This window comes from Microchirus variegatus (assembly GCF_963457635.1).
Source record: "Microchirus variegatus genome assembly, chromosome: 13".
In the NCBI taxonomy this organism is placed as follows: Eukaryota; Metazoa; Chordata; class Actinopteri; order Pleuronectiformes; family Soleidae; genus Microchirus; species Microchirus variegatus.
In genome coordinates this window covers 6,997,529-7,019,967 of record NC_139814.1, presented here as the reverse complement: position 1 = coordinate 7,019,967, position 22,439 = coordinate 6,997,529, and the positions used below count along the sequence as shown (strand labels likewise).

The following is a 22,439-nucleotide window of genomic DNA, read 5'->3' as shown; positions in this document are numbered from 1 at the left end:
GACACTGAGGACAGACCAGTGTTCCTAGTCCTGACCTGACTCACTGACTCTCTGCTACTGCTTTTACTCTGCATTTCTGTCTCTTTTCACAATTTAAAGTTTGAAAACTTCTCGCTCATGATGATCCTGACTCTTTACACTTTTTCACATAATAAACTTGATTGTTTTCATTAAAAAAACATGTTTCTATGGACTTGTTATTATGAAGTGACATTTTAATGACACCAGGGTGAAATAGGATGAACAAACATGATCAGTGAATGACATTTTAAACAACTTTATAGAAATAAATCATCAACAATTTACAAAGTACTCTTTAAAATGCCAGGAAAAAATAAATGTTATATCACCAACACAAATTAAGATGAAAAAAGTAAATCATAAATCTTGGATTGGACTGATTAAATCACATAACATAGATAGCTATTGATTTATGTTCATGTTTGTATAGATTAATAAAATAACGTGACTACACATTCAATATATATTTTATCAACTTGTCAAATAATAGATAAAATTTTCCCAATTTTACAAATAATTTTTCAATTATTAGAGAATCAAATCACTTTTCAGTTTGTTGAAATCTTTATTTCAAAGTTTGGAAAAGAAAAAAGTCTTTGAGTTTATTTGTTATTTAGAAGAAAAATACAATTTGCTTCAACATGATCTCCTTTTATATCTATGATGTTTTGATTTATTTTACTATTATTCTTTTTAAAAATTAAAATTGTGGAAGGTTTAATTGGGCTCATTTTATTCCTTCCTATTCTTTTATAAATGTAAATGCCTTTCATGAGTATTATTTGTTTTTCCAAGAAAAACTCTAAAAATGCACTCAAATCCAATTAATTTATTATACATGTTGGTGTTAGATTGGAGTGATTTGTTCCAAACTGTTTGCAAAGTATAATTATTATAAGTTGTATTTAGTGAAAAAGTCTTTGAGCTGAGTTTCATGTGACAAAAATGTAACTTGAACATATTTGCTGAATCCATAATATATGAAAGTGTTTGTTGCACTTTAACAACAACACCAATAAATAAATAAATAAATAAGCAAGAATGATCATAGAAAAGTTGGATGTTTTCCATGTATCATAGGTCGTCATCAGCATAGAGGCTGATTTATTCATGATGTGAGTTAAAGAAGCTGCTGATGGTTTTTCTATTGAATAAAAATGTTTTTCAACAAATGAGAAGCATTAAAACAACATACTTAACCATGTTTACTGGACAATTTAAATTATTGTATTAATGTACAAAATAGTGTAATAAAGTGTATTAAATCAGTGGTGTGTGTCCTCAGTGAACTGTATCAGTCTATGCAGTCACTTCAGTTTCTGTTCTCTTTCACTGAAGGAGGTTTTTGTACGAGGCTTTTTCACTGTGTGAACACATAGATGCTGTTGATGACATGAAAACTCTGACAGTAGTAAACTGCAGCATCTTCAGCCTGGACTCCACTGATGGTCAGAGTGAAGGAAGAATGTGATCCACTGCCTGTAAAACGACCTGGAATCCCTGATGCTCGAGTGGAAGCATAGTAAACAAGGGGTTTAGGAGTTTCTCCATCTCTCTGTTGGTACCAGTGTAGGTAGTGACCGTAGCTACTATGATAATAAACATTCTGACTGGTTGTACATGTGATGGTGGCAGATCCTCCCACAGCAGATGTCACTGCTCCAGACTGAGTCACTGTGAACTGTCCTCTGGACTCTGAGGACACAGAGACAGAGACATAAAGCAGAGTCATGGTTTTGTCGGCTTCATTTCAGAGGGACAGATGTTGACAGAGGAGTTTGACTCTCTGGACTTTACCTGTGAAGCAGCAGCAGAGGAGAGTCCAGATGAGGACGGAGGTCAAAGTCATGATTTCTGTGTCTTGTGTTGTCATGAAGGACAGCTGTCAGTCCTCCAGTCTTCAACTGTCAGGACTATAAAGTGTCCCAGAGCACTGGAGCATGGTGCTGCTGATGCAAAGTCACTCTCTATGGAAATGCTCTGACTGACTCCAGCAGGGACTTTCATCAATTTCATCATCCTGTCGATCAATTTATCAATCACTTTATCAGAGGATTGATCAGGATGTGATGACACTTTTGGGTTTTATTTTTATCTGAGATTTTATTTTCTCATATTTTTTAAGATAAGATGGTCCTTTATTAGTCCTGCAGTGAGGACATTTACAATGTCATCTTTTAATATCAGCTTCTTAAATTGAATATATCACTTTTAAAAAATGACTTAATTAAGTAAAATCTGTGACTGTTCTTCATCTTCAGATTTTAAAATCAGCTGATAAATCTTTACAAACAGACTCATTCTGGTGAGTTTGTTTGTTTCACAGTCACAGACACGTGTGTCTCTACGCTCAGAGGTTTTTGTACGACGCCTCAGAGACTTTGAATCACTGTGGTGGACGTTTGGTGGAGGAACCAGACTGGAAGTTGGAAGTAAGTTTTTCTCTAATACGATCATAACAATATTTGTGTAATTATCCAATTTTAAATGGTTTGCTGTAGGTCAAATCTCACTTAAATGTAATTTTATATTTTTTAAATATTGATGTTTTTATTTCATTCTGGAGCTGAACTCTGAGCAATTTTACTCGACACAGTCCTGTCAAGATTATGTTTGTATCTTAAAACTTCAATTCAGTTTTAATTCAGTTTTGTTTAGCAGTGATTTAAAAAGTTTTATCAATACTGTCTGAATTCTAAACGAACAAGATTTGATGTTTTTACAATATTTTATATTTTTGTTCATGTTTTCCATGAACTCTAAAGTATATTTGATATTTTTGATGAGAAATATTTTGCAATCTTACTTTACATATTCATGTTAGGCTGGAGTTTAAAACTGGAAATTTCACTTATAATTTTTTTCATTCCATCAACACTTTATTTGTTTAACATGACTTGAGATTCAGAAGCAACTTAACACAGTGAAGATAAAGATGAGATTTGAACATGTTGAAAAATCTGTAATCTATTGTGTTACATGCTGTTTGAAGTCATTTCTTTATTGACTTGTATTTAAAACTAAAGAGTTTCAGTCTCCAGATGTTTGATGATTTGGATTAGAAATGTTACAAATGTTGTAAAAGTCAGTTTCCAGTGTAGTTTTTCTACATTTCTTCAGGTCAAAGTGTTTGATGATTGTCTCTGTGCTGATGTGCATGAGAGGCTTCTTAAAGCGAAGTGAAACCATGTGACTGGTGGAGCAGAAAAACCATGTGGCACAAAATCAGCTCTCACACAGAAACATGTCCGAGTGTGTGGCGTTCAACCGACAGCTGTGTCCTCTCTGTGCTCTAAACTGACTGTTGTCTCCTAGGTGACGTCCGTCCCACCCTGACGGTGCTGCCGCCCTCCAGTGAGGAGCTGCAGCAGGGGAAGGCCACGCTCATGTGTCTGGCCAACAAGGGCTTCCCCTCAGACTGGACTCTGTCCTGGAAGTTGGACGGCAGCAGCAGCAGCAGCAGCAGCAGCAGCTGGGAGCAGAGCATGAGTCGTGGGCTGCTGGAGAAGGACGGTCTCTACAGCTGGAGCAGCATCCTGAGGCTTTCTGCTGACCAGTGGAGGAAGGTGGGCTCTGTGACCTGTGAGGCCACCCAGGGCTCCCAGATTCTCTCAGAGACACTGAGGACAGACCAGTGTTCCTAGTCCTGACCTGACTCACTGACTCTCTGCTACTGCTTTTACTCTGCATTTCTGTCTCTTTTCACAATTTAAAGTTTGAAAACTTCTTGCTCATGATGATCCTGACTCTTTAAACTTTTTCACTTAATAAAGTTTGTTTTCATTAAAAAATGTTTCCATGGACTTGTTATTATGAAGTGACATTTTAATGACATCAGGGTGAAATAGGATGAACAAACATGATCAGTGAATGTCTGAACTTTATAGAAATAAATCATCTACAATATACAAATGACTTTTTTAAATGCCAGGAAAAAAAAGAAATGTTATATCATCAACACAAATGAAGATGAAAAAAGTCAATCATAAGTCTTGGATTGGACTGATTAAATCACATAACATGAAAAGTGTTTTTAATGTTTGTGTACATTCATAAAATAACACATGCATACACATTAAATTAACATTTTATCCACTTGTCAAATTAATAAAAATCCAAATTATTAGATGATGTTTTACTTTATTTTACTATTATTCTTTTTAAAAAAGTGTTAAAACTGTGGAAGGTTTATTTGGGCTCATTTTATTCCTTCCTGTTCTTTGATGTAAATGCCTTTTATACATATTATTTTGGCAAATATACACATTTGTTTTTCTAGAAAAAACTATTGAAATGCACTCAAATCCAATAAATCTACACTACATTTAGGCCTAAGATTGGAGAGATTGAGTCACATGACATGAAAGTAATTTTTAAAAAACTATATAAAATATAGAAAGTCTTAATAGTGAATAAAAAAAATTCTGTTTGCGAAGTATAATTATGATTATTTGTAATAAATATAAAAGTTGTTAATGAAAATGTATGTGAGCTGAGTTTAATGTGACATGAAGAATATTAGACAAAAATGTAACTTGAACATGTCTAATGGACATTTGTTATTATGTGTTGATTTCAACATATATATAAATGTTTTTTATGCACATTTACGACAATACTACTAAATAAATAAATAAATAAACGAGTGATCATATAAAACTTGGATGTTTTCCATGTATCATAGAACATCATCAGCATAGAGGCTGATTTATTAATGATGTGAGTTAAATAATCTCTGAGCTGCTGATGGATTTTCTTTGTGAATCAAACTGAGTTTGAATGAAAATGTAAAGACTATGAGACAAATAACTTATTCTTAACTAATAATAATGTATAATCACTTATAAACAAGTGAGCTTCACTGAAACAGTGTAATAAAGTGTATTAAATCACTGGTGTGTGTCCTCAGTGAACTGTATCAGTCTCTGCAGTCACTTCAGTTTCTGTTCTCTTTCACTGAAGGAGGTTTTTGTACGAGGCTTTTTCACTGTGTGAACACAGCTTTACTGTTGATCTCGTGATAACTCTGACAGTAGTAAACTGCAGCATCTTCAGCCTGGACTCCACTGATGGTCAGAGTGAAGGAAGAATGTGATCCACTGCCTGTAAAACGACCTGGAATCCCTGATGCTCGAGTGGAAGCATAGGAAATAAGGAGTTTAGGAGTTTCTCCATCTCTCTGTTGGTACCAGTTTAGGTAGATGTTGTTATAAACATTCTGACTGGTTGCACATGTGATGGTGGCAGATCCTCCCACAGCAGATGTCACTGCTCCAGACTGAGTCACTGTGACCTGTCCTCTGGACTCTGAGGACACAGAGACAGAGACATAAAGCAGAGTCATGGTTTTGTCGGCTTCATTTCAGAGGGACAGATGTTGACAGAGGAGTTTGACTCTCTGGACTTTACCTGTGAAGCAGCAGCAGAGGAGAGTCCAGATGAGGACGGAGGTCAAAGTCATGATTTCTGTGTCTTGTGTTGTCATGAAGGACAGCTGTCAGTCCTCCAGTCTTCAACTGTCAGGACTATAAAGTGTCCCAGAGCACTGGAGCATGGTGCTGCTGATGCAAAGTCACTCTCTATGGAAATGCTCTGACTGACTCCAGCAGGGACTTTCATCAATTTCATCATCCTGTCGATCAATTTATCAATCACTTTATCAGAGGATTGATCAGGATGTGATGACACTTTTTGATTTTAATTTTATCTGAGATTTTATTTTCTCATATTTTTTTTAGATAAGATGGTCCTTTATTAGTCCTGCAGTGAGGACATTTACAATGTCATCTTTTAATATCAGCTTCTTAAATGTAATATATCACTTTAAAAAAATGACCTAATTAAGTAAAACCTGTGATTGTTCTTCATCTTCAGATTTTAAAATCAGCTGATAAATCTTTACAAACAGACTCATTCTGGTGAGTTTGTTTGTTTCACAGTCACAGACACGTGTGTCTCTACACTCAGAGGTTTTTGTACGACGCCTCAGAGACTTTGAATCACTGTGGTGGACGTTTGGTGGAGGAACCAGACTGGAAGTTGGAAGTACGTTTTTCTCTAATACGATCATAACAATATTTGTGTAATTATCCAATTTTAAAAAGATTGTTGTAGGTCAAATCTCACTTTATTTTCTTTTTAAAATATTGATTTTTTTATTTTGTCTCCTTCATTCTGGAGCTGAACTCTGAGCAATTTTACTCGACACAGTCCTGTCAAGATTATGTTTGTATCATAAAACTTCAATTCAGTTTTAAATTTGTTTTGTTTTGAAGTTATTTAAAAAGTTTTATCAATACTGTCTGAATTCTACACAAAGATTTGATATGTTTTTACAATATTGAATATTTTTGTTCACGTTTTCCATGAACACTAAAGTATATTTACACTTTACATACATTAATTTATTTAACATGACTTGAGATTCAGAAGCAACTTAACACAGTGAAGATAAAGATGAGATTTGAACATGTTGAAAATCTGTAATATATTGTGTTACATGTTGTTTGAAGTCATTTCTGTATTTACTTGTATTTAAAACTCAAGAGTTTCAGTCTCCAGATGTTTGATGATTTGGATTAGAAATGTTACAAATGTTGTCAAAGTCAGTTTCCAGTGTAGTTTTTCTACATTTCTTCAGGTCAAAGTGTTTGATGATTGTCTCTGTGCTGATGTGCATGAGAGGCTTCTTAAAGCGAAGTGAAACCATGTGACTGGTGGAGCAGAAAAACCATGTGGCACAAAATCAGCTCTCACACAGAAACATGTCCGAGTGTGTGGCGTTCAACCGACAGCTGTGTCCTCTCTGTGCTCTAAACTGACTGTTGTCTCCTAGGTGACGTCCGTCCCACCCTGACGGTGCTGCCGCCCTCCAGTGAGGAGCTGCAGCAGGGGAAGGCCACGCTCATGTGTCTGGCCAACAAGGGCTTCCCCTCAGACTGGACTCTGTCCTGGAAGTTGGACGGCAGCAGCAGCAGCAGCAGCAGCTGGGAGCAGAGCATGAGTCGTGGGCTGCTGGAGAAGGACGGTCTCTACAGCTGGAGCAGCATCCTGAGGCTTTCTGCTGACCAGTGGAGGAAGGTGGGCTCTGTGACCTGTGAGGCCACCCAGGGCTCCCAGATTCTCTCAGAGACACTGAGGACAGACCAGTGTTCCTAGTCCTGACCTGACTCACTGACTCTCTGCTACTGCTTTTACTCTGCATTTCTGTCTCTTTTCACAATTTAAAGTTTGAAAACTTCTCGCTCATGATGATCCTGACTCTTTCAACTTTTCACTTAATAAAGTTGTTTGTGTTTCATTAAAAAAACATGTTTCTATGGACTTGTTATTATGAAGTGACATTTTAATGACACCAGGGTGAAATAGGATGAACAAACATGATCATTTGAACAACTTTATAGAAATAAACCATCAACAATTTACAAATTACTTTTTAAAATGTCAGGAAGAAAGACATTTTATATAATTCACTAATAATACAATATATAAATAATAATAATATAATTTATTTTACTATTATTCTTATTCTTTTTAAAAAAGTGTTAAAACTATGGAAGGTTCCTTTTATTCCTTCCTGTTTTTTGGGCTAACATTGGCGTGATTGGGTCACATGGCATGAAAGCAAATTTGGAATATCTATATAAAATATAGGAACTAGTACTTGTGAATAAAAAAACTGTTTGCAATGTATAATTATAAGTATAATTATATAAGTTGCATTGTAAATGAAATTGTCTGAGCTGAGTTTCATGTGATGTGAAGAATATTACACAAAAAAGTAACTTGAACATGTCTCATGGACATACTATCTGTTGTGGCCTCTATGGAAATGCTCTGACTGACTCCGACTGGTTTTACTCTATTCTCTACATTTCTGTGTTGTCTAAAAATAAAAAAATCAATCAGTATTTTCTTGCTTAATAATTTTGATTAATTTGAACCTTTTTGAGAATAAACATGTCTTTGAGTCAATTTTCCCCCACAAATGTTCTGATTTAAACTGACTTTTATCAGTGATAGAATAATATTAGATCAGCCAAAATATTAAGATAAGACCATGTTAAACGACCTTTAGTGACATTTTCAATATTTTATTTATACCACTCTTTTCAAATACTACTAAAGAACATTATCATATCATCAGCATTAATGGAAATGACATGGAAGCAAGTCATACATTTTCATTTTGTATACTTTACTATGAAAGCAAATAATATTTAAATGGAAAGTGAGGTAATTTCATTCATAAAGCACTTTCCATCCACAAGGTAGATTTAATGTTCTGTGATTTTAATATGCATACACTTTTAACAACAACACACATGTCAACTTGAAAGAAAGCAATACAAAGTTCAAATAAAGAGTACAATCCATGTTTTGAAATCATCAAGAGAACAAAAATGTAGTTGTTATGACATTTTCTCAACTTGATTTAATGTGGATTCCAAAATATATTAAAATGTCTGTTGCACATTTAAAACAAGAAGAACATCCCCCCAAAAAAGTGAAGAGAATAAAACATAAAAGAACATTTGGATGTTTTACAAGTATCATAGGACGTCATCAGCACAGAGGCTGATTTAGTAATCATGTGAATTAAAGAATTTCTGAGCTGCTGGTGGATTTTCACTTGAATTAAAAGTATTTATGTATGTATATGTAATGTCGTTTTTGTCAGGCTTCCTTCTTGTTCAGAACACCAGGTGATGAGATGATGACGTAGAATGAGACTCCGTGACACAAGACATTTACCAAACAAAGAGATCTTTATTCTGTAACAAGTCAAGTGTCAATTCCAAGCTCTGCAGTTGCTCGGGAGTGCCTCAGCCAAAATCCTAAGAAGCACTAACTTCTTCTGAGCAAAGCCACACTTAATAAAGGTTACCTGCTCCTCCTACATCTTCCTATGCCCTTGGTTAGCCATTCGACCTCCAGTCTCCTCTAGGGAGCACATCAAAGGACAAATGCCAGGACCAATGCCTAACCTACACCTCCACTTTATGGTCAACCGATGATTCATCTGAGCAGTACCTGCTCAGACAAAATCTACAGACATCTGTCGTAAAACTTAATTGTAGGGTATTGTAAACCCCAGTTCACAGACCATGTGAACCCACAGAATTATAGTAACATATTTGCTGTGTTAAAGTGTCTAATACACTTCAGTAACAAACTTGAAGAATATTAAAAGGAATAACTTGACCCTGTCTAGTGGACAATTAAAATTATAATAACATACAAAATAGTTGAATAAACCTTTTTAAATCACTAGTGTGTGTAATAAGAAAATATCAAATCCATGTACCAGTGTAGTTTCTAAATAAATAAAGTTCATATAATTGAGTAAATGTTTAGTGAAGTAGTTCAACACTGTTGATGTTTGTTGGAAATAAAATCAGTGGACAAATTCCTCTAATATTCTCTTCTTCACTCACATGTCAACTCAAAGACTTGACCTCAAACTCAGCACGTAAACATTCTCTGTAGAAACATGTGGTCAAACATAGAAGTGATTTTATGATTAAAGGTGTTATTGTCATGTTTAAATGTTCAGTGTAACTGTGAGAAAGATGTTCATCGTCTGCTGTGATATTTTAGTGTGTGTGCAGCTGTTGAGTCACATCAGTTCCTCTGCAGCTGAGGGAGGTTTTTGTACCACGTTTTATCACTGTGTGAACGGGTAGCTGTTATGCTGCTGACAGTAATAAACTCCTCCATCTTCAGTCTGAACATCTCTGATGGTCAGAGTGAAGTCAGTCTGATGATAAGTTGCACTGAAGCGATCTGGAACTCCAGACTGACGACGAGTTGTATCTTCAATCAGGAGTTTAGGAGGTTGTGCAGGTTTCTGCAGGTACCAGTTAACATCATCACCTATAAGTTGACTGGATTTACATTTGATAGAGACAGTCTGTCCTGGAGAAGGAGACAGAGATCCAGGAGACTGAGTCATGGTGATGTCTCCTGATGAACCTGAAAACATATCAAACAGGAGAAACGTTACTGAGACAAATCAAAGCTGGAGGACGAAGATCAACGTCCAAACAGAAGATGATTGTTTCTTTAACGTGGAAAAGAGACAGAAGATCAGGTTTCTCCATCAGGTTTTCACCAGAGAGTCTCACCCTGAACAAGGAGCTCCAGAGTGAGCAGCAGTAGAGTCACACACATCATCATCATTGTGCTGCTGGTGAGTCAGTGTCTCTGAAAGACCTGGACACTCACTGATCAACACTGGACTCTTAACGGCCAAGAACAAAGAGGGAGGACACATATGCAAACACACAGAGTCAGTCAAGTGCAGCTGTCCTCAACATGTCCTGCTGTGTCCATCACCACTGACACATGTGACTGTGGACATTCTCTGCAACATGAGCAGGAATAAATGTTAGAAACTATAGAGTAGAAAACATTTGATTACCAGAAAACAACTGAAAGTCTGGAGTAAATTCTGTCATGGAAGAATGTTCATGTTAAATACACAATACAATTATTTGAAGCATCTCATCAGTGATGTTATTTTTTTTCTCTTTGATCAGAGATAAGAATGTGGAATGACTGATGTGAAAAACCTCAAATCAACAAAGTGTTAGATCATAAATTCAGATGTTTTCTATTTAAACAAAAATAATAAAGTTAAAACAGCTGCTCTGATTGAGAAACAAGTGAAATCATTTATTTTCTCTGTTTACGTCAAATATATTAGGGAATAATCCAAACTTTCCAAATGATCTCTAAATTAAGAGTAAAAATCTTTTTAGGTTTAATGTTGATTCCAAAATAAATGAAAATGTTTCTTGCACATTTAAAACAAGAGGAAAACCCCCCACCCAACAAAAATAAATAAATAAATAAAGTGATCAGATTAAGAATAAATGTTTTCATGTGACGTGAAGAATATTAGACAAAAATGTAACTTGAACATATTTGTTGATTCCAAAATATATGAAAATGTTCTTGTACATTAACAACAACACCAATAAATAAATAATAAATAAATAAATAAACAAGAGTGATCATAGAAAATGTGGATGTTTTACATCCAACTACTACCAAATACTATATGATACATAGTATCATAGGACGTCATCAGCATAGAGGCTGATTTATTAATTATGTGAGTTAAAGAAACTGCTGATGGTTTTTCTGTTGAATAAAAATGTTTTTCAACAAAAAAAGGAGAATTAGAACAAAATACTTAACCATTTTACATTTTAAATTATTGTATAATGTACATAATAATGGAATAAAGTGTATTAAATCACTGGTGTGTGTCCTCAGTGAACTGTATCAGTCTCTGCAGTCACTTCAGTTTCTGTTCTCTTTCACTGAAGGAGGTTTTTGTACGAGGCTTTTTCACTGTGTGAACACATAGATGCTGTTGATGTAGTGAAGACTCTGACAGTAGTAAACTGCAGCATCTTCAGCCTGGACTCCACTGATGGTCAGAGTGAAGGAAGAATGTGATCCACTGCCTGTAAAACGACCTGGAATCCCTGATTGTCGAGTGGAAGCATAGTAAATAAGGAGTTTAGGAGTTTCTCCATCTCTCTGTTGGTACCAGGATAGGTAGTTGTTGCCATGAACATTCTGACTGGTTGTACATGTGATGGTGGCAGATCCTCCCACAGCAGATGTCACTGCTCCAGACTGAGTCACTGTGACCTGTCCTCTGGACTCTGAGGACACAGAGACAGAGACATAAAGCAGAGTCATGGTTTTGTCGGCTTCATTTCAGAGGGACAGATGTTGACAGAGGAGTTTGACTCTCTGGACTTTACCTGTGAAGCAGCAGCAGAGGAGAGTCCAGATGAGGACGGAGGTCAAAGTCATGATTTCTGTGTCTTGTGTTGTCATGAAGGACAGCTGTCAGTCCTCCAGTCTTCAACTGTCAGGACTATAAAGTGTCCCAGAGCACTGGAGCATGGTGCTGCTGATGCAAAGTCACTCTCTATGGAAATGCTCTGACTGACTCCAGCAGGGACTTTCATCAATTTCATCATCCTGTCGATCAATTTATCAATCACTTTATCAGAGGATTGATCAGGATGTGATGACACTTTTAGATTTTAATTTTATCTGAGATTTTATTTTCTCATATTTTTTAAGATAAGATGGTCCTTTATTAGTCCTGCAGTGAGGACATTTACAATGTCATCTTTTAATATCAGCTTCTTAAATTGAATATATCACTTTTAAAAAATGACTTAATTTAGTAAAACCTGTGATTGTTCTTCATCTTCAGATTTTAAAATCAGCTGATAAATCTTTACAAACAGACTCATTCTGGTGAGTTTGTTTGTTTCACAGTCACAGACACGTGTGTCTCTACACTCAGAGGTTTTTGTACGACGCCTCAGAGACTTTGAATCACTGTGGCTCACGTTTGGTGGAGGAACCAGACTGGAAGCTGGAAGTAAGTTTTTCTCTAATACGATCATAACAATATTTGTGTAATTATCCAATTTTAAATGGTTTGCTGTAGGTCAAATCTCACTTTAATGTAATTTTATATTTTTTAAATATTGATGTTTTTATTTCATTCTGGAGCTGAACTCTGAGCAATTTTACTCGACACAGTCCTGTCAAGATTATGTTTGTATCTTAAAACTTCAATTCAGTTTTAATTCAGTTTTGTTTAGCAGTGATTTAAAAAGTTTTATCAATACTGTCTGAATTCTAAACGAACAAGATTTGATATGTTTTTACAATATTTTATATTTTTGTTCATGTTTTCCATGAACTCTAAAGTATATTTAATATTTTTGATGAGAAATATTTTGCAATCTTACTTTACATATTCATGTTAGGCTGGAGTTTAAAACTGGAAATTTCACTTATAATTTTTTTAATTCCATCAACACTTTATTTGTTTAACATGACTTGAGATTCAGAAGCAACTTAACACAGTGAAGATAAAGATGAGATTTGAACATGTTGAAAATCTGTAATCTATTGTGTTACATGTTGTTTGAAGTCATTTCTTTATTCACTTGTATTTAAAACTCAAGAGTTTCCGTCTCCAGATGTTTGATGATTTGGATTAGAAATGTTACAAATGTTGTCAAAGTCAGTTTCCAGTCTAGTTTTTCTACATTTCTTCAGGTCAAAGTGTTTGATGATTGTCTCTGTGCTGATGTGCATGAGAGGCTTCTTAAAGCGAAGTGAAACCATGTGACTGGTGGAGCAGAAAAACCATGTGGCACAAAATCAGCTCTCACACAGAAACATGTCCGAGTGTGTGGCGTTCAACCGACAGCTGTGTCCTCTCTGTGCTCTAAACTGACTGTTGTCTCCTAGGTGACGTCCGTCCCACCCTGACGGTGCTGCCGCCCTCCAGTGAGGAGCTGCAGCAGGGGAAGGCCACGCTCATGTGTCTGGCCAACAAGGGCTTCCCCTCAGACTGGACTCTGTCCTGGAAGTTGGACGGCAGCAGCAGCAGCAGCAGCAGCTGGGAGCAGAGCATGAGTCGTGGGCTGCTGGAGAAGGACGGTCTCTACAGCTGGAGCAGCATCCTGAGGCTTTCTGCTGACCAGTGGAGGAAGGTGGGCTCTGTGACCTGTGAGGCCACCCAGGGCTCCCAGATTCTCTCAGAGACACTGAGGACAGACCAGTGTTCCTAGTCCTGACCTGACTCACTGACTCTCTGCTACTGCTTTTACTCTGCATTTCTGTCTCTTTTCACAATTTAAAGTTTGAAAACTTCTCGCTCATGATGATCCTGACTCTTTACACTTTTTCACATAATAAACTTGTTTGTGTTTCATTTAAAAAAACATGTTTCTATGCACTTGTTATTATGAAGTGACATTTTAATGACACCAGGGTGAAATAGGATGAACAAACATGATCAGTGAATGTCATTTTAAACAACTTTATAGAAATAAATCATCAACAATTTACAAATGACTTTTTATGTCAGGAGAAAAGACATTTGATATCATCAACACAAATGAAGATGAAAAAAGTCAATCATAAGTCTTGGATTGGACTGATTAAATCACATAACATGAAAAGTGTTTTTAATGTTTGTGTACATTCATAAAATAACACATGCATACACATTAAATTAACATTTTATCCACTCGTCAAATTAATAAAAATCCAAATTATTAGATGATGTTTTACTTTATTTTTCTATTATTCTTTTTAAAAAAGTGTTAAAACTGTGGAAGGTTTATTTGGGCACATTTTATTCCTTCCTGTTCTTTGATGTAAATGCCTTTTATACATATTATTTTGGCAAATATACACATTTGTTTTTCTAGAAAAAACTATTGAAATGCACTCAAATCCAATACATCTACACTACATTTAGGCCTAAGATTGGAGAGATTGAGTCACATGACATGAAAGTAATTTTTAAAAAACTATATAAAATATAGAAAGTCTTAATAGTGAATAAAAAAATACTGTTTGCGAAGTATAATTATGATTATTTGTAATAAATATAAAAGTTGTTAATGAAAATGTATGTGAGCTGAGTTTAATGTGACATGAAGAATATTAGACAAAAATGTAACTTGAACATGTCTAATGGACATTTGTTATTATGTGTTGATTTCAACATATATATAAATGTTTTTTATGCACATTTACGACAATACTACAAAATAAATAAATAAATAAACAAGAGTGATCATATAAAACGTGGATGTTTTCCATGTATCATAGAACATCATCAGCATAGAGGCTGATTTATTAATGATGTGAGTTAAATAATCTCTGAGCTGCTGATGGATTTTCTTTGTGAATCAAACTGAGTGAAAATGTAAAGACTATGAGACAAATAACTTATTCTTAACTAATAATAATGTATAATCACTTATAAACAAGTGAGCTTCACTGAAATAGTGGAATAAAGTGTATTAAATCACTGGTGTGTGTCCTCAGTGAACTGTATCAGTCTCTGCAGTCACTTCAGTTTCTGTTCTCTTTCACTGAAGGAGGTTTTTGTACGAGGCTTTTTCACTGTGTGAACACATCTTTACTGTTGATGGAGTGAAAACTCTGACAGTAGTAAACTGCAGCATCTTCAGCCTGGACTCCACTGATGGTCAGAGTGAAAGAAGAATGTGATCCACTGCCTGTAAAACGACCTGGAATCCCTGATGCTCGAGTGGAAGCACGGTAAATAAGGAGTTTAGGAGTTTCTCCATCTCTCTGTTGGTACCAGTGTAGGCAGTGGCTGCTGCCACTAACATAAACATTCTGACTGGTTGTACATGTGATGGTGGCAGATCCTCCCACAGCAGATGTCACTGCTCCAGACTGAGTCACTGTGACCTGTCCTCTGGACTCTGAGGACACAGAGACAGAGACATAAAGCAGAGTCATGGTTTTGTCGGCTTCATTTCAGAGGGACAGATGTTGACAGAGGAGTTTGACTCTCTGGACTTTACCTGTGAAGCAGCAGCAGAGGAGAGTCCAGATGAGGACGGAGGTCAAAGTCATGATTTCTGTGTCTTGTGTTGTCATGAAGGACAGCTGTCAGTCCTCCAGTCTTCAACTGTCAGGACTATAAAGTGTCCCAGAGCACTGGAGCATGGTGCTGCTGATGCAAAGTCACTCTCTATGGAAATGCTGTGACTGACTCCAGCAGGGACTTTCATTTTTTCTAAACATTCTATTTTCTCATATTTTAAATGTCATCTTCTCAAAGTCAGAGTTTCCTTTAAATGTCATATATTAATGTTAAAAATGACTTAATTTACTTCATTTTCATGACTCCAACTCATGACACATTTTTTTTGTTCTTATAATTTTCATTTGTGTTATTGTGTTATTATTAATTAATAACATTTATTAATAATGGGAAATAAATACATAAATGATGTATTAAACATATAATGAATTTAATTAAAATATAATTTGAAAAAAATATGATGCACAAGCACTGGAAATACCATCATTAAATAAATAAAAAATTGTGAAATAATTCTACATATATACATTTAATTCATGTTTTAATCAATGACACATTTACTTAATAAATAATTTTTATTTCCCATTTTCTTTAATCAGTGACAGATTGAATTAATTTCTGAATGACGTGTTTATTTATTTAATTGTGGCACTTCTGGCCCTCCATAGGTTTCTGTGATTGTGACTGTTATAAAGCATGATTTTGTTTGTTTATAGCAAAATGATATGTCTTTTTTAATGCGATAGGAACAGTGAAATTTTTTTTGAGTGTGTGCCTACAGTACATTCATATGAATCTACCTCAGTTACAAGGTGCTGGAAATGCAACAATAACCTTAAAATGCTTGAAACATGAGAATATGTTTGTGTTCGGGGACACGTTTGTTTGTGAGGAGGACATGTTTGGTATAGGACATCGTCGATGGATATGTGGTCATATCTTGGGACTTAGTCTGACCCGAAGTGTTTAAATAATGGGAAATGCAATAACATTCATGTGCTAATGAAGATGAAATGTGAAACTTCTCAACTGTTGATGCATGACAATCAGCACAGATGCAGGTGAAGAAACCGAGACATGGACAGGAAATAACCTTCACATTTAAATAACTGGTAGTTTCACTTACTCTTGTTCCTGGAATCTCTCATAAATACCAGGACTGGTTAAAAAAAAAAAAAAAAAAAAAAAAAGTCCCAGTTTATCAACATCTTTATTATCATTATTACTATTGTTTAATAATATATTACATTAGATTTTCACATCAATCCAAGCAGATGCATTTAAATCTGAATTTCTAATGTTGTTCAGCAAAGATTCATATCGACACGCAGAGGAGCACCCCTCATCTCCTTTGTGTCATGCTTCTCCAACCCATCTTCTTGTTCTTGGTCTTCTATGGGGTTAAACAGCAGCTTCCATCCATGATATTGCTTTACTGCCATCTTCTGGAGTTTGAAAACTCCTACAATAACGTGACTCCTCCTCTCATCCCCTCATTTCCTCCGTCTTGTGCTTGTCCTTCCCATCTACTTGTTCTTGTTCTTGTTCTATGGGGTTTAACAGCAGCTTGCATTCATGATGTTGCGTTACTGCCATCTTCTGGAGTTAGAAAACTCCTACAACACCTGGATTGCTATTGTTTCCTGTCTGTTGTGTGACTGCCATCTTTTCGAAGTAGGACATGAGTATCAAAGTGAACAATGCCGAACTGTGGATCAGTCAAAAAGACTTAAAAATCCTGAAAACATGCGTTAATCTCCAACATTGACAAAACATTGAGGAGGAACTATAGTAATGGAAACAACGTGAATGATACCAAACCCAGTAGGTTTAGAACTCTATAATGAAAAAGTAAACCAGTTTAATGACTTTGGTTTTTAAAACTTAGAACACATGTGAGAATGAATGTGCACTAAATGAGCAACCGACAACTACGTAATAAAAACAAATAACTTAAGCTCAACATTATTTAGATAGTTAAATATATCAAAAGATATCTAGATTTCTTTAATATGCTCTCCATATACTGCCAGCAGCCACTTTGCTTTGGGCCGACTCTGACGATTCAATGGAACATTAATTTCACAGAAAGCAGGAATCAAAAGGAAAAACTGCACTCAAAATGGTTCGAAAATCTTACACCTGACAATGGTCATGTTATTAAACATTTTGTACACTGAGCTGCTGAGAGCTGATGTGTATCAGCTCTGTTAGTTCTACGGATGATGGACCAGGTAAAATAGATGAAGTAGAGAACAACACTCAGCAGGTTGCCTTTCAGCAAAGTGCTGACTCACGTGGAATTACATCTCTGCTTCGTGACACAGCAATGTGCTTTCCCCTAATCAATGCATCAAAACAAAAATGTGACTAGAGCAATGAGGGGGCAATTAAATACTGCACCCCTTCATCACTGTTTTCACTCAAACTACCTACTATTTTCATATCTTTCCCACTGATACATCATGACTCAGTTCTGTTGTCTGTTGCACATCACAGTCACGTGGTTGCAGACAGGTAAGTCCATCAGTGAACTGCAGCTCTGACTCTAATAGACTGCTCACGTGAGTGTGCAGACTCATCCTGACTCGGCTTATTGACAACACAGAGCTCACAGAAAGATGAGGTGTAGCTGCTTCTCACTCTAATAAAAAAAAAAAAAAAACAAGACACCGATGCGCTTTGCTGTGCTGTCTCATCTTCTTTGTTTGGAGTAAACTGCAGTGAAAACATGCAGCTGAATACAAGTGATGTGCAGAGGATTTAGAAATAATACAGGACTGCAATGTTGCGCAGCAACATGAAAGGTTCATTACTCTGAACCATTAGAAGTTGTGGTAAAACTACTCAGCATTACTCAGCAGTACTCTGTGTTATTATATCACCTGCAAATACTTTTATGTTGTGTTAATTCAATCAATTTGGTTGTTAAATTTGTATGAATGCAATGTATAATTAACTAGTAACCAATGGGGTAAGTAAAGTAAAAAAGGATAATAGTCTTCTCCAAAATGTTGTAGTAGAAATATCAGTGTATGCAGTGTGCTAAATACCCATTAATAATCGGATCCCATCTCCCATGTGTTGCGCAATATTGTGTGACCACCCCAGGTGCCACCCTGCAGTATTGGCTATATTCCCTGTCAGATGTGGGCTTGTGTGGGCGTTTTCAACAGCGCCATTTGGAAAGCAATGAATTAATACATTGAAAATACACAATTAGAAATAAAATAATTGACATTTTGTGTGGTTAAAAAGGATAAGAAAGCAGGCAAAGTGTATCAAGTATGTAGATCATGTAAGTTAAACTGAAATTACAAAAATCTTTAGGAAAAAGACTTTCCAATTACACTGTAACATGTTTAGAGCCCCCTCAAATTTTGCATTTGAGGCTTTCAGGGGGTCTTGAGTGTTAATCAGGGGGGTCTAACCCCCCCAGACCCCCCTTTATTTCGCACAGTGAGTGTATGACACCATGGGGGGAAGAGCAGTTCAGTAAAAGTACAGATATTACTGTACTTTCTAAACCCAAAGGTTTCATCCAAACTAAATAAATACATATTTTAAACATCGTTTTACTGACATTTACAGAATGTTAAAATAAGAGGAACAAGGAATGCACACAGTCATGAAAGGGCCTAAAGGAATAATAATAATACTGTTATACTTGTTGAAGTTTCGTGGTCAATGTATGCCAAAGATATAGGTCTGTTTCTGCCCCTGGCATTCGTGCTTGTGTTCTTTTTTATTACAATTGTTTTTTTTTGCTAACACCTTTATGTCACCTGTTAGATCTTATACCATAACTCAGTTGTATAAACTCTGAAAACACAGTCTGGACAAGATAGAAAGTGTGATATAACAACCCAAGACCTCAGTGACTCAGGCTTCCAGGTTTGTTTTCGTATTTTCCTCATACAGTATGTTGTTCCCTGGCAGGTTCAGAGGATGTTCCCCTTCAGCAGGTGCTGAAACACCAAACAACACAACAGAGGCCACATGTACAGGACAGTTGACACCTGTGTCTCTAATGGTTCTGAAGCAGCTCAGCACGCAACTGTCAGCATGTTCTGGTTGAGAATAAATTCACCTGCTGGGTAATCCAGTCAACCTGAGCATTAGCCGGTGACTCATGACGCACACGGCCCAGTGCAGTTAAGCCACAGGTCGACTCAGTGGAGCTGGACTCTGATTGTTGGAAGATCAGCTGCCTGCATTGTGTCATCACACAGGAAAGACCCCAACTTCTATCACCGCTCACACACCACACAGGCTCTGTCGCCTAAAATGAGATAAGATGTACCTTATTGATCTCCTGCAGACGGATTCAAAGTGAACCAGCAGAACGAAGGGCAGAAGCAAAAAGAGATAAAGCAGAATATAGAAGAATAGACACAACATGCAGACAAAAATGTAGAAAAAATAAGACAAATATAGAATAGAATTAATGTATACAGTAAAAAACAACATTGTAACTCATGTTCAACTGCTTTGTATTTATACTTTCATTAAGGCATTCAGTTGAAGACACAGTGTGTGATAATTTGTGACTTCTGTTCGTAAATAGTGTAGAGTGTGACACCTCATTTTCTCATTACCCTGTGTCAGGGAACTTTGTTTGGGTAGTACAAACTGGACCTTTAAGAGAATCCGCTGAAGTTTGACCAGTGCATGGTCTGCTGAACTACTGGGAATTTCACACACAATCATCTCCAGGGTTTCGCAGAAAACGGTTTGAAGGGGAGGTTAAATATCCAGTGAGTGACAGTATTCTCTCAAAGATTAAAGCCTGAGTGATGACGCACGGCACCTTGAAGAAGATGAGTTGCAGCAGCGGAGGCCACTTAATACCTAATAAAGTGGCCAATGAGTGCATAACAACATACAAAAGTGACCATGGTGCATGTTTTTGAATGTAGTGTGTGCAAAACACAGTCCTTCGATAAATGGTTTCATTTGTGTTTGCAGAGAATATGCATGCTTACACATTGTGGATATCAGACTTCACATTCAGAATCTGTTGACCACACTCTTCAGCAGGTTCAGAGCAGCACAAGGTTAGGTCTGTCTGGTTAGGTAACAGATTATCAGTGAGAGGATGGTGATGGCCCTTGACTGCGAGGCTCTGTGGCGTCTCCTTCCAGCACTGGCTACTTAGCTTTGCCTCTAATGCCGCTGTTACCTAATGGCAGAGCTCGTGTAGAGCCATGGGCCAGCTGATTTAGAGGATGGCTCTGCAGTTCAAAGCCTCTTGGCATTAGAGCTGGCCTCAGTGGTGTGTGTGTGTGTGTGTGTGTGTGTGTGTGTGTGTGTGTGTGTGTGTGTGTGTGTGTGTGTGTGTGTGTGTGTGTGTGTGTGTGTGTGTGTGTGTGTGTGTGTGTGTGTGTGTGTGTGTGCGTGTGTGTGTGTGTGTGTGTGTGTGTCTGTGCAAAGTTGGTGATTGCTCTTCAGCGGACAGCCAGTCACATCAATGTTATGCAAAGCTATTAGTCAGGGGTTGCAGAGGTGGCTCCACACAGTACTTAGGGACTATCCCTCAGGGTCAAACTCAGTGATGAGCTATCACGTCTGTAAAGAGTGAATAACAACGTTTGTCTGCTGGTTAAAGGGCAACAACAGTGAAATACTCACCCTGACACTGCACTGGTGCAGATGCTATGGCCTTTTCTCACTATTTCTCATTGTTTCCTTACATTTACACCTATTAAATATTGAAATAAGTCACTGACTTCAATTTCAGTCACATGCTGCACAATATAATTTGTAGTGTTGTGTTGGAAAAATGTTTAATCAAAGTAATTGATGTGCATTTAATTCATGTTTTCAATTATTCTGTTTTCAACATATGCTTTAAACATGGAATACAATGATTTCATGGTGCGGGTTTCTTGTTGTAACCTTAGATTTGCACCAAACCAGGCCCCATTATTTTCTCACTTTTTGTAAATGTGTTGTTTTATATGTTTTTCACTTAGGTTGTGATCACAGGTTTACTGATGTACTATTGTGTTGGGAAATATATATATATTGTTTTAGATTTTCCTCAGAGTGACACATTTGCAACAAGGAATTCATTTCATTCACATTTCAGTGTTTTTACATTTCAACATTATGAGCCATTTATTTGGACAAGTTACAGAGAGAAGTGCAGTATGAAATTTAATCTCACAGAAGGTAAGATGGTGTATGCACGTGTCATTAATGCTTATCAAACATTTAAATCATATCTTTGATGTTTGCTTTTTGAATGTAATGAATGATTGGGCATTGTCTCCACCGGTGTGACAGGGAGTTTGCTGACTCAACAGCAGGAGAGACCTCTCTCTCCGTGTACTTGATTAGGCCATTAAGAAAAAGCTCCCAGAAGCACTGGCTGAATTAGCTCTGTGGCTTTGACTGCCACTAATCATCTTAGGCAAAGCATGGCTCTCAGTGTGCCTGTATGGGAACACCTGTACCCTGCCACAGCAAAGACATGCCGATTGTTATCATCATAATCTATCTCATCATCATTATGCAATACTGAGAATTAAATACGCTTATTATTTTGTCAGTGCAGCAAAAACATTTTAACTGGGGGTTGTGCAAAGCAAGTGCAGTTTTAAAGAAGAGCTCAAAAGACAGGTTTTACCAGTCTTTATTATTAAATCAATGCAAATAATTAGATTGCTAATACACTTCATTAGCATGGTGGTCATGATGATCTATCTCATTTTGTATCAAAATACTTTAAGATCATACATATATATATATATATGTATACTGTAAAATAATAATATACAATAGAATTTCTTTGAAACAACACGATGACATCGTAAAAATACAATACGAGAGGATCTGCTGCAGACTGGACATCGTCCCGGTGCTTGGTGTCCACTTTAATTTGCCTGGACTTGTGAAAGTCACACACAGCAACACATTGACTAAGTCACAAGCTTGCAGGGCCACACTTCAGTTACCGTTTTTTTATTTTTTTTATTTAGTGATTGTA

The 22,439-nt window shown here is 36.5% G+C and overlaps 5 gene segments (V, D, J or C); 2 read left to right on the top strand and 3 right to left on the bottom strand.

The window, feature by feature from the left end:
• Nucleotides 1-5,005: 5,005 nt before the first annotated feature.
• On the bottom strand, nt 5,006-5,365 carry LOC310936138 (Ig kappa chain V region K-25-like). The segment is given in 1 exon: nt 5,006-5,365.
• Nucleotides 5,366-5,395: 30 nt separating this feature from the next.
• On the top strand, nt 5,396-7,276 carry LOC310936137 (Ig lambda-2 chain C region-like). The segment is given in 3 exons: nt 5,396-5,576; nt 5,989-6,066; nt 6,857-7,276.
• A 2,412-nt stretch (nt 7,277-9,688) lies between these two features.
• Nucleotides 9,689-10,203, bottom strand: LOC310936135 (Ig kappa chain V region GOM-like). The segment is given in 2 exons: nt 10,149-10,203; nt 9,689-9,996 (listed from the first exon to the last, which is right to left on the bottom strand).
• A 1,566-nt stretch (nt 10,204-11,769) lies between these two features.
• Nucleotides 11,770-13,743, top strand: LOC310936134 (Ig lambda-2 chain C region-like). The segment is given in 3 exons: nt 11,770-11,950; nt 12,362-12,439; nt 13,324-13,743.
• A 1,248-nt stretch (nt 13,744-14,991) lies between these two features.
• Nucleotides 14,992-15,477, bottom strand: LOC310936133 (Ig kappa chain V region K16-167-like). The segment is given in 2 exons: nt 15,426-15,477; nt 14,992-15,323 (listed from the first exon to the last, which is right to left on the bottom strand).
• Nucleotides 15,478-22,439: the final 6,962 nt, after the last annotated feature.